Source organism: Mustela lutreola, chromosome X (assembly GCF_030435805.1).
Source record: "Mustela lutreola isolate mMusLut2 chromosome X, mMusLut2.pri, whole genome shotgun sequence".
In the NCBI taxonomy this organism is placed as follows: Eukaryota; Metazoa; Chordata; class Mammalia; order Carnivora; family Mustelidae; genus Mustela; species Mustela lutreola.
Window position 1 is genome coordinate 128,957,862 of NC_081308.1, and position 13,254 is coordinate 128,971,115.

Here is a 13,254-nt window from a genome sequence, read left to right on the forward strand (position 1 = left end):
GCGGCCGGGCGACACGGGCCGTCGCGGGCTCCCCGCGCGGGCGGCCGGGGCCCAGGTGCGGCTCCGAGGACGGGGGCGCGGCCGGCCCCGCGCGAGCTCCCCGCCCCTGGCCCCGCGCGCGGCCTTGTGGGTAACGCGGGGCCGCCAGGTGACAGCTAATGGCGGCGGCCGCTTGAGCCGGCGGGCGGCGCGGCACGTCGCGGCGGCGGGGCCCTTCCGGGCGCCGCTCCCCTCTCGCTGCGGCTCGTCCGCGGCGGCGGGCCCGGCGCGCCATGGATAGGCCGGTGGCGGCGGTGGCGGCGGCGGCGGCGGCGGCGGCGGCGGCAGCGGCGGCGGCTGGCAGCGAGGGCGGAGGGGGCCCGGGCCCGGGCCCGGCGGGCGGCAGGAAGCCCCCTCGGGGCGCTGGGGGCCCCGCCGCCGGCTCCCGGCAGCCCAGCGTGGAGACCCTGGACAGGTAAGCGGGACCCGGGCCGCCGCGGTCCCCGCGCCTTGACCCCCGAGAGCCCCGCGCGCCGCGCATGCCGGGGCCGGGCGTGCCTCTCCCCGTGCCCTGCCGCCCCCCTCTTCCCCGCGCTCCCCGAGACCCCGGGCCCTGCCCCCACCTCCCGGGGCCGCGCACCTGCCTCACTTCCGCCTCGCGGGCTGGGGCCCCCTGCGCCCCGAGGGCCTTCGCAGCTGTCAGATCTTCTCGGTGCCTCTTGGAAGACGCACCTTGGAAGACGTCTTCCTGGCCTTGCCGCGGCCCGGGAGACTTTGGGCGGTTTCACCCAGGCCCTCCTCTTTTCCCGAGGCCTTCCCTCCCGGGGTTGGAAGACCGAAATCCCACCACCGACGCTGCTTGCGGGGCGGCGGGGTGGAGGGGTGTCTTTGACGTTGGGGTTGGGAGTGGTGACTGGAGAATGCAACCCCATGGGTGTTGGAGCTGGTACGGATGGAGGCAAAGTTACCTTGTTTTGTAAAGCTGGGATGGATAACTTCCAAACTGCTCCTGGTGCAAGAACACACAATCGTTTATTTCAGTCTTTCACACCTTGAAGGAACCCGGATCATTGTTTTTGTGGACACAGAACGGCTTCTTAGGCAGTTGCAGAACCAATGTAAATCAGAAGTGGAAACCGACCGTGCCCAACTGAAAGGGCCATCCTAAGGCTCCAAGGACAAGTTATGGGTTGGTTATCCCATAGCCCGGAATATCCAGTTTTCCCACATCTTGGCTCTTTCGCTGACACGAGAGTGCAGTTAGGCAAGAGACTGTTGTAAGGCAGCTTGGTCAATTTCAGACGCTCATTCCTGCCTGTGTTAGTCATAACAGAGAGCTGAACTTTGGGGAGTTTCCCAGAAGCACAGGAACAGCAAGAAAACACTCGCTTTGTTTCTACCTCAGTGTACTTACACTGTTTTTTAAATTAATCACGCAAGTGGTCAGCTTCACTGAGAACTAATCACAGCTAAGATAGTACTTGGAATGGTCAGATATTCTATAATGTATGAGGGCTTGGAGAGTTAGGGAATAATACAAGATGGCTTTTGCTTTCTGGCTCACCATCTAGTGAAGACTATGAACAAACTAGCAATTTAAATTGCACGTGCTGGGACGCCTGGGTGGCTCAGTGGGTTAGAGCCTCTGCCTTCGGCTCAGGTCATGATCCCAGCGTTCTGGGATCGAACCCCGCATTGGTCTCTCTGCTTCTCAGGGAGCCTGCTTCCTCCTCTTTCTCTGCCTGCCTCTCTGTCTGCTTGTGATCTCTGTCTGTCGAATAAATGAAATCTTTTAAAAAAAATGTTTAAAAAAAAAATTGCACGTGCTAAGTGCTAGAAGTACTCTGGGTGAGGTATACATGGGAATCATCTGAAAAGCTTTTTAAGTACTCCAGGTGACCAGGCCCTACTCCTAAGGCTTCTGATTCAGAAGGTTTGGGGTGAGGGCCAAGAGGTAGTATTTTCCAAAAAACCTCCACATTCTCACTTATGATCCACTGCGCTTTGGGCACACACAGGTGGATCGCTTGATTTAGTTTTAGTTGGGGGAGCGGTATTGGGGATTCTGAACAGTTAAGGGAAGGAGGCCTTCTGAGGAAGCTGACATTTGAATTGAGGGTGAGGAATGAGAAGTTAGCCAGGGGACAGTGTGGGGAGGACCTTTTGGCCCTGGGAGTGGAATGTGCAGTCATGCTGGTGGTGTAGGTGATGCTAGACGTGCGGAACTGATAAGGCCAAAGACGTGTGGGAAGGCAGGGGCTGGATCTGGAAAGGGCTTCGATGCCTTCCTAGGTAATCGTGCCTTTATCTTTTGTGCCTTGCTTTTTGGGGCATGGTTCTCTGTGACCTGCCTAGGAATCCTCTCCAGTGCATGATCCAAGTGCAGCTCCTTGGGTCCCACCTTCAGTCTGGTCTGTCTACCTCTGGGGTAGAGCCTGGAATCCTGCACTTTTAACAATTGCCGGTAGCTACAGGTAGATTGGGCCAGATGGTCTCTTTTGCCCAAGATGGTGCTGGTTTACTGGTGGAGCGGGTGTGATTATTAATAGCGTCCTTCTTCAACTCACACTGGTGTCTTGGTTTGGATAGGAAATTATGTGGTCACCCTTGCTATAGGGACCACAAAAGGATTTCTATCAGGTGAGCTACAGGGATGGGATTGATGTTCGAGAACATTTGTTCTGCAGCGGTGTGGTGAACGACTAGAGGCAGGGAGTCTCACTGGAAATGTTAATCACTGGCTCATACGCCTGCTCTGTGTCAGGCACTGTGGGGGGCCGAAGGATTTGGCAGGGAACAGACACACACAAATTGCTGCCCTGGTGACAGAGGTAGACAAATAACAAGTAAACTGTATTCTCTGTTAGATGGTGATGGGCGCTAGGGAAAAAGTAAGTCTGGAGGGGGATATGACGTGTTAGGGGCCTGCAGTTTGGGGGCTGAACTGGAATTTTATGTAGGATGGTCAGGGAAAGCCTGGCTGAGAAAAGTGACACTCGAGGACTGCCCCTAAAGAAGGCAGGGACCCAGTCGCACAGTATGCAAGGTGACAGCATTCCAGGCAGAGGCCTGTGCACCTGGGTGGGTGTGTGTGAAGTGTGCAAGGAGGCCAGTGTCACTAGTGGGGAGGGAGCTAGGGGGAGAGGAGTAAGGGTTGAGGTCAGAGAGGTCACACGGGCAGGTGGTGGAGAGTCGTGGGGAGCCATCGGGGCTTTCAGAGCAGAGGAGTAGAGGAGTGGCATACCTGGTGTACATCTCAGGGAGCTCCCTGAAGCTGCTCTGGGGACAGCAGACTGAACAGGGCCGGGGCTGAAACCGAGAGACTAGCAGGTAGGCTGTTGCAGTCACCCAAGTGACAGCGGATGGTGGCCCAGACTGAGCAATGGGGTAGAGGAAGGGAGAGGTGGTAAGATTGTAGATACAATTTGAAGAGAACCTGCAGGGTAGAGCCAGCATGGTTTGCTAAAGATTGGTTGTCGGGTAGGAGAGAAGAATCAAGATGCCAGGATTTGGGGCGCAGGAAAGTCGTTGTTGCTGAGATGAATTGCGCGTGATGAGATTGAATGGCGCGTGGTTAGGAGCTCCAGACGTGGTTCTGAGATGCCAGCTGTATACTCCAGAGCAGAGGTCCAAGAGGCAGTTGGTTTATATGGGCCTGGAGTTCAGGGGTGTTGTCTGGACTGGAGACCTCAATGTGGGAGTCATTGGCCTAGAGCTGGGGCCTAAATTCAAGAGGCAGGAGAACACGGAAGGATGGGTGTCTGGAAAAGGGAGTTGCAGTACGGACGGAGCAAGGTGCATTCTGGGGACACTAGCTCATGAGAGTGAGCGCACCGAGCGCTGGCGTGAGCGGCGGATGTGAGAGTGAAATGAAGTGGGGGGCGGGCTCCGCGGCCGACCCAGCTTTTGGGCCTGGGGTACCTGGGTAACTGGCTGTGCTCTTCCCCGACCTAGGAAATGGGTTGGGGTGTGTTGCAGGCAGAGCCCCTGAAGCTGGTTTCGACAGGTCGAGTTGGCAGGGTCTCAGGACCCCCTAGTACGGATGTCTCCTTGGATGGTGGCATCCAGATCACGAGACTCCAGGTTGGGGAAACAAAGCTGGCCTCCTCCAGGCTGCAAGTGGCTCTTAATACCAGGAGAGTGGCAGGAGATTGCACAGGGGGAACCTGGCTGGCCTTCTGGATCTGTCGTCATGACAGGCTCGGATTCATACTCTTCTTTGAAGAGTGACTTCTAGAGTGGAAGCTGCCTCTACAGGCGAGGTGCAGCCTTGCCCCGCGGACCGAGGAGCCCTCCCCTCTCTCCTGAGTACTGTGCTTCATGACGACAAAGCTGCGGTCCTGCAAGAGGATGTGGCTTGCTCAAGGTCACAGAGCTATCTGGTAATAGAAACAGGACTTGGATCCAAGCCTCCTGTCTACCAGCCCGCTATACCACGCTGTTTGTGACTGTGCTGGCCAGGCCACTTCTGGTTGCATGGGGCATAAAACACAACTCATTCTAACTTAAGCCAGAAAGGGAGTGTCTTGATGCATGTTGCTGCTGCGGACAAGGAAAGATGGCCAGGGGCACATTTGGAGCCAGAGTTGCACATTGCATCGTCGGGGCTCCTCATCCCTTGTTTTTGTCTTGTCCCATTCTTTATCTCTGTGGGTTCCTCAAGGTGGTAGGGCTGGGGAGTGGCCTCCAGCAGGGCTGGGTGGGGGGATCTACACAGCATGGAATCCAAGAGGAAAGCCTGGGACTGGCCTGGTCTGGGTCACTCCCCTACAAGTGGGCTCAGGAGGAGAAGGTATCAGCCCTGCTCCTTCCCCCCAACCCCCAGAATCCTGTGAAGTGGGGAAGGACCAGTCCTCTCGCTAGAGAAATGTCCTTATCAGAAGAAGGAGGAAGAGGTGCTGGGCTGATGATAGCGGCAACAGGTCACCCGCAGTGAGCGACCGAGCAGGTTCCTGCTGTTGGATTTACAGTCAGGGGTGGCTGCTGGCAGGGACCAAGGCAGTGTGACAAGAGAAGGGTGATCTACCCGGCAACAAAGGGGACTTAGCCTTTAACAAAGAAACTAAAATCCCCCCTTCCCCTCCTTTCCTCTAAGTTAGAAATTGTAGTAAATAGATTTATGACATGTCTGCTCATTCAGCGCATGTTTTTACTTAACGTTTTCAGCCCCGCAGCTCACCACTGCTCACTATCACTATCTTGATCAGAGGCAGAAATTTAGAGCACTAGTAGAGAACATCAAATATCTTCATCTTACTTTAGGTTATTTTATGTACTGCCTAGGGATTCCACTTTTTTCAGTCTTCCCAATGTATGAGTGTGGATTTAATCAGTGATGAGATTTTTATAGGTCTGGAACATTCTTTACTGCGAAAACTACCTACAGGGTAAACTTTAATGAGCATCTTTTGCCCTTTGCTTGATTCCTTCAGTAATTTGATGAGGAGACTGGCCCCTTGGAGGCAATTTTTGATTCTCTCACTGCCTAGTCTGCTCCTGTATTCCTTTAGGTCTGGTGGGCACAGCCTGCCCACTGACTGGTCATGTGACCTTGGTCAAATGCTGGAGCCTCACTTTTCTCATCTTTGAGGTGGGTCACTGTGTGTGGAAATGTGGTGACGCTTAAGAGCACCAGGCAAGTAGAAGATGCCATTTCCCTCACGGGACTGTGCTCTTGTGTGAGGCAGTGTGACTGGCTTCTGTGGGGCTGGCCTCTATTTTGCCTTCCAGTTCAGTGGGTCGGTCAGGATCGGTTGTGTCGTGTTCTGGAAGGACAGCCCCAGGGGGAGCTGGAGGCAGCCCTGCCGCATTCTGATTGGGCGTGTCACCTCTGGTGCCTCAGTTTTCTCATCTCAGAAACATGTTGGCTAGTCCCTGATGCGTCTTCTTATCACACTGTGGTTGGGAGACTCTGATATCATAACAGACCGGAAGAGCCTTTTTAAGTTGTCAGTGCACTTACGCAAGTGTAAGGTAGCATTATTACTACGTGCAGGATGTCATTTGCCTAGTCTGGTCTTTTTAAACTCATATAATCAACTGTTTGATTAAAAGTCTATTTGAAAAAAAAACATAAACTGTAAGATAAATATTTCACTTAGAATTAATATTCCATATATATTACATTAAGCATATTCACTGCATATAGTTGTAATATAATAAAATTCCCTAATGTTTAACTGTGTAAGTCCTGGACTCTTAAACATAAAAAAAAAAAAATTGGCTAATTCATTTAAAATCAGCCTGGAACCTAATCTTACTTGCTGGTTATCAGTTAGTATTTTAGTTCTTATAGTAAATGTACAGTTAACTGTGTAGTCTCATAAAATTTTCTTTTCTTAAAAAAAAAGGAATGTACATATATCCTTAGTCAGTGCTCATATTTTTCACCGAGAGCTCATGTCTTAAAATATTTTAATCACACTATTTCTTTTAGTCCTACAGGATCGCATGTTGAATGGTGTAAACAGCTTATAGCTGCTACAATTTCTAGTCAGATTTCAGGTTCAGTGACGTCAGAAAATGTATCCAGAGACTACAAGGTAAGCAACATTGAGTCTTCAGTGTACCAAGAAGCTTTGCATTTCTTTAAAGATTATTAGTTATTTCAGACAGAGAGTGCAGTGCACGCGTTGGGTGGGGTGGGGGAGGAGTGGGGGGAGGGAAGAGCAGATGGAGAGGGAGGGGGGAAGAATGTGAAGCAGACTCTGTGCTGAGTGCAGAGCCCAATGTGGGGCTCACTCCCATGACCCCGAGGTCACGACCTGAGCCAAAACCAAGAGTCAGCTGCTTAACCAGCTGAGGCACCTGGGCACCCCAAGAAGCTTTGCATTTTTAGTTTGAGTGAGACTTTGGCCCCTTGATGCTCAACAAACATTTGCTTGGGAACAAGGATGAAAGATTTTCTGTTAGATATGAACTTCAAAGGAGAATTTTTACCAGAATCTAGTATATGTACTCACGGTTTTGTAATTGAGAGGGAAAACTGTCTTTAACTTTTGATCCTTTTTTAAAAAATCCATTTCCATTTTTATTATATTACATATTATATTTTACATTTTATTATAATAAATGCCTATATTTTCTTTGATCATATTCTGAACTTCAGAAAATGTCTGATAGTATTTCCCAGCTTCACCATTTGTGTCTGTGTTTAGGTACTACCTGTGGGTGTTTGGCATTAACAGGCGATACTACGATGCAAAAAGTTGCAGAACTCCAGAATATTGTTGGGCAGCCTCATTTTTTGGTCTTTAATTTGTATTCTCTGTTTATTCTAAAGTTGAGAGTGATAAGCTCCTTGTCAGCAGAGATGGGGGCTCTTTTACTCACCACTGCTTCCCCAGCACAGTCCTGGAATATAACAGGTGCTCAGTAAATACTTGTTGAATCGGTTAACAAATTAAAAACTTACATGCTCCATCTTTATTAAGCCTAAGACTAACCCTGTTTAAATGTCAGTGAACTGTTACACCATGCTTACATTGCTCAAATGGAGGTTTCAGTCCATTATAAGTATGCGTGCCTGCTTGTGAAAGATGGTTGGTTTTCACAGGTGTGGGCGAACTACATTTAGTATCCCACACCACCGTCGGTCAGTGGTCTCTCAAAGTCACGGTCCTTGCCGAGCACCAAGTTCTTACGGTCAGTGTAAAGGTAAAGGTAAATGTAAAGGTAACCGTATAGAATTAGACAGTATAAGCACTACAGTAAAGATCCTAATTAATTCTTTTTTTAATTTAAACTTTATCTTATTTTTCCGGTGTTCCAAGATTCAATGTTTATGCATCACACCCAGTGCTCCATGCGCTATGTGCCCTCCTTAATTAATACATGCTCCTTGCTTAAGGGACCTAATGGCCTCTGTTCCTCTCTTCTCTATCTCGTAATGTGCCAAGCCAGAGACTGACTCAAGAGGCCATGTAATTGAAATTTGGCTCTCATTCTGTACTTCCTCCAAGCCATCCGATGCTGTTGATTAAGCCTACCAGAGGAAAGTAGGCCTTTGGATTAGTAGAATTTGGATAACCTGCTCAGTCAGAAGAGTGACAGTACGTCATTCTCAGTAGGTTTCCCTGCTCTCTGGTTTTCATGTTTGTCCATGTAGGAGCGGCTGGGGTACCCAGTGTTCCAAATCCAGCTGGGCAGACATGCCAGCCGCAGCTGGGGGGAGCAGTTGCTGCCTCACTGGTGCCTGAGTGGCTGGCCGCTGAGCAGCTGGCCTACCCCAGCGGTCCCAGTTTCCCTGTTGCCTTGTTTTAGCTGAGAAACTGCCCCACTGAGTGGAGAGGCTCAAGAACCCGTACTAGCAGAGAATAGCTCTCAGGCCTTGGAATGATTTTCTTTCCAGACAATCAGGAGTTAACAGTAATGTTTTCATTATGTTTGCGTATTTGTTAGTGTTGTGTGAGTTCTATAAAAGACTGAATGTTGACTGTGTGCATAGATTTCTAACCTCTACATTAATAGATCAGACAGAATCTGTACTTTAACGCGAAGCAACTGTGGTTTTTTTTTTTTTAATTTTAGTCTATTTACAAATTTTGTGTAGCGAAATTAGCTCATATTGGAATGGTTTAGCAGATGGTATTCCGAAAAAAAAAAAAAACAAGGCTTTTCTATATTTTGTAAATTGAATTTTAGGTACCTATATCAGATCATAGCTAAAGCTTTTTAATGAATGATTGTAAGAGAACACATTTTTAATTGTCTTTGTTATGTTTGTCCTGTAGCCAAGTCTGCAAAGTCAGAGTTAAATTTATAATTCAGGAGTTTTTTTCTCTAAGAAGAGAGTTCTTTAAATAATAAAAGTGTAAAATGTTTCTAAACCACAAGGATAATTTTATATGCTACATATAAAGTAGTTCTTAAAATCCGAGCCCCCAAGACAGGACTCTGGAGTACCTCCGGCAGGGGAGCCATTGCATGTGGTTTTTCCTGAGGGTCCAGCCACAGTTCCTTGAGGATCTAATTTGCAGGCATCAATCAATAATATTTCAAATTATCCACTGTGCAAATATCTTATTTGAAACCCACACACAGCATGGGGGTTAATTTGTTACAGGTTAAGCGCAACCTCCATAAGCATAACGTGCTTATGGGGCTGAGCACTGGCATCTGGATGGGAAATGCTGATTGGCTTTTTCATCCTAGGCTTCCGGGGGCTGTGCTTACAGCTTCCTCACCAACCCTCAAACTCACCTAGGACTCTGTGGTTTTTTAATGCTTTTTTTGTTGGCTTTGTAATACTTTATGACATATAATCCATTCAGCCTTAAAACAACGAAATGAGGTAGCTTTTATCATAATCATCATTTAACAGATGAAAAAACCAAGGCTCAGAGATGTCAGATGACTTGCTTACTGTCACATAGTTGAGACTTGGAATTTTTCAGCAGGACAGCTATCCCACTGAAAAGCTAGAGGGCATTTAAAATTTTGTCCCCCTGCCCTGTCCACTGTTTTTCAAAATGTGGCCCTTGGGTTTCCCCACTTCAGCACTCCCCAGGGTGTCAGCAAAAATGTAGCTTCAGTGGTCCTCATCTCTCCCGACAGTGAGTTAGAATCTCTGTAGGTGTGGAACCAAAGGCCTCATAGATTTCTTATGTATGATAAAATCTGAAACGCTAGGCCTCCTAGGTTTAGAGCTCTTGAAACTGGTGATGAGACCATATGTTTCTGATGCAGTACTGCAAATCTGAATAATTAGCAACTTGTGTTAGGTTTTTGAGAACAGTTTTTTTAAAAATTTATTCATGTCATGAATTGACAATAGGCTCAGGGTCAGATCACCCAGACTAGGGTAAGAATATCGCTTTTATCACATGAGATAAATTTAGATGGTATGTCTGTGGACATGTGTTCACAGTTATATAATTTTAAATATGTGTTAGAAAAAGTAGCACATTGAACTTGTGTTTTAATGGATGCTGTTGTGTAGAGCTGGGCAAAGTACGAAAAAGGAGTTGATTTAAAGTAATATAAATGCTGATATTAGCATGGGCAGTGTAGAGCCAGAGCCGAACTTGTGAATTTGTGGAAGTGGCGTATGAAATGACCGAGCTTTGGGGACCTGTCCCTGCTGAAAGAGTAAGTAGCTACTGTGTTGCATTTTAGTTGAATGGTGACTAACTTAGTAAGTGTATGCTTTATTACCCCGTAATCCTGAAGATTTGCCTGAATCGTTATGACTATTAGAAATGTGATAAAATACTTCATTTTTTTTGACCCCTCCCTGTGTCCCCGGTAGCAACTCAGCTCAATTGCTTTTCATTTTTACTGGGCTAACAGAGTAAAAGCCTCTCTATTGAACTTGTCAAAGATTTTAAGAACGGGATCGGAATGTAATGTTCCATAGATTAGATGAAATAATACCGTTACAAATTGTAACAAAACTTCTTAGGAGCTGTTAGTAAAAGTGACCTCATCATCACTATCACCACCTCTGTTTCTCTCCTCTTGTTTCTCCTCCCCTTGTCCATGAACAAACATTCGAAAGAAAAAAGAGAAAATGGTCCTGTACTAATTGTAATCAATTAACAAGTTAGTATGGTGAGTAAATTCTGGATCCTAAGCAAAAATTGCCAGAAGGGCTTTGGTGGGAAGTAAGATGCAGGGTATAGGAAAGGCTTCATCACGCTTGAGCTAGGTTTTAGTTAGTATTTCTTAAATCGAGTGCTAGTCTATGAAAAAGGAAGCTCAAACATGATCTTTCAATCCATGGCCGTAATCCATTGTTTACAGCTTGGCCTCATGATCTGTTTATTAAATCAGAGTTTGCAAATGCAAGTGACTGCAAGCTAGGCACGCGTGGGAGGGGCACTAGAGAACAGCATGTCCCCTTAAAAACAATTTAAAAAACACCCTCCTACTGCCTGTTTGAGCAATAGGCCTCCAGTTTGTAACCACTGCAGTAGAAGAGTGCTGTCCTATCTCCCAGGGTTACTTGTGGGGAAAAATTATTTCTTAAAATTATCAAGATTTCGTAAGTCAATGAAAAATACCATATGATTTCACTCATATGCGGAGTTTAAGAAAAAAACAGATGAACCTGGTGGGGGAAAGAGGCAAATGTGAAACAGACTCTTCGCTCTAGAGAACATTCTGAGGGCGGCTGAGGGAGGTAGGCGGACGGGTGAGTGAAGTGGGCGGTGGGGACGAAGGAGAGCACTTGTGGAGCCGCAGCTGCGGTATGTAAGTGAGGAATCACTCAAGGCCACCCCTGAGACCAATATTACACTGTTTGTTAACTAACTGGGATTGAAGACTCAAAAATTTTGTCAAGATTTTGGCTTCTGCTTCTGGAAAGATGGAGTCAAGGTATGTTTTCCCATTCTTCATGCTAAGTGCAACCCAGAACCCCGGCCATCAGCTATAAAATGAACATAAGAGTCCCCCCCAAAATAGAAGAAGGCAGACTAGTCAGGGATCTCAGGACCCAAGGAATGACATGGTGGTGAGTCCCTGGGCTTTGTTTCTGCCACATATGTCCCAGACTGGCTGAAGAAGCCAGCAACCCAGAAATGCCAATGGGCATGGACAACACAAGCCTACTCTCTCAAGCTAAAGGACCAGGAAAGGGACAGCCTAACTAAAAGAAAACTTGTAGGCACTCTTCACTGCACTCCAGCCAAACACCACAGAAAAAGCTGTGGCCCCACACCCACCCTGCCAGCAAGGCCAAGTTGGGAGCCTAGATGTCCCCCACCTTGCCAGGCTGCCATGGGGCACAGCAAACCGGTACGGTGGTGGTGTCGGGGGAAGCCTAGTGGAGACTCAGACTTTGCCGTCCGCCCATCAGTAAGGAGGCTGTGCCTCTGCTATGGCATCAGTGGAGGCCATGTCGGGGGCAGTAACAAGGTACCCGTGCCACTGCCAGCCAGGGAGATGTCCGGAGCAGCCCAGGGGAGCTGGAACTCCTGCTCCAACCCCGCAGTAACCAGGAATCCCCCATCCTATGGTGTCCATGAGGCCGAGTGGGGAGTCTGGACTTGTACCCCAATAGGCTGCAGCGCGGGGGTATCCTGCTCCCGCTGCAGCAGCGTCTGAGCGAGGTGGCTGAAATGGAAGGTCTCAGTAAGATCCCTGCTCTCGTGACTAGTACTCAGGATGTTCAGAATGCCATTGAAAGCCACTCGTTACACCACGAACCAGAAAGATCTCAAACTGTACAAAGAGAATCAGTAGGTGACAGAACTGAGATGACAGATGATAGAGTTCTGCGAAAATGATTATAAAGAAGCCATCAGAAAATTGCTTCAAACAATTAAAAATATGCTCGAACCAATGAAGACAGAGGAAGCGAGAGAAAAGAAATAGGAAAGTTTCAGCAAAGATATAGGAGATAGAAGAACCAAATGGAAACTTTAAAACTGAGAAATATAGTAACTGGAATTAAAAAAAAAAGAACCTCAGTGAATGGGTTCAGTAGCAGAATAGAGAGGACAGAGAAAAGAATTGGATGGGTCTTAAGGGAATTAACACTGAGCCAAAAACGCCACTCAGCAAAGGTCATGTACTATATGATTCCATTTATGTAACAGTCTTCAAATGATAAAACCATAGTGATGAACAGATTACTGGTTGCCAGGGACTAAGAAGGGGAGGGGCAGTGAGGGAAGCTGATGTGGCTGTAGAAGGGTGACAGTGGGGTCCTCCTGATGACATTGTTCTGCATCTTGATTGTATCAGTGTCAATTTCCTGGTGCTGGCATTGTTCTGTAATAAGCTGCCATTAGGGAAGCTGAATGACATGGTACCTGGAATCTCTATTATTTCTTACAATTGCCTGTGAATCTACAATTATCTCAAAATTAAAATTTAGTTTTTAAAAAGTCAAATTTTTATAGACTGCTGAATGATTCTATATTGCATGTAAAATAAATCCTGATGAATACATCTAAAACTCATGATACATCTGAAGTATTATTTAAATGAAACAAAGTTATGCCAGTAAAGATGGTAGAATTTTGTTAGAATTTTGTTAGGGAAAGGTTATCAGCAGTTATCAGATCTCAGTTTACTAGTTGCATTACAAATATCCTCATCTCTTTCCTGAGTGGGAGTTGGGGCCAACATGTTTCATCAAGGGTGGAATTAAACACGAGCAGCTTCTTCATCACCTTTCCGGGAGGGCTTCAGAGAGTGGAAAATGACTGTTGTAGGCAAGAGTTTGACAAAGGGGGTCGGGCAAGATTCGGGTATGACTAGTTTACCGAAGACCAGGGTTATATTTTGAGGACTAGTTAAGATTTGTCTTCACCTGCCCAAGGCCTG

General features: G+C 47.5%; 1 protein-coding gene across 6 annotated transcripts in view; it reads left to right on the forward strand.

The window, feature by feature from the left end:
- Positions 1-346: 346 nt before the first annotated feature.
- Positions 347-13,254, forward strand: part of MTMR1 (myotubularin related protein 1) — a 57,042-nt gene continuing 44,134 nt past the window's right edge. For all 6 annotated transcript variants that reach the window (XM_059156542.1, XM_059156543.1, XM_059156547.1 and 3 more), the window contains exons 1-2: positions 347-454; positions 6,416-6,521. The gene's annotated coding sequence lies outside the window, so the exon portion shown is untranslated. The remainder of the gene's footprint in view (positions 455-6,415; positions 6,522-13,254) is intronic.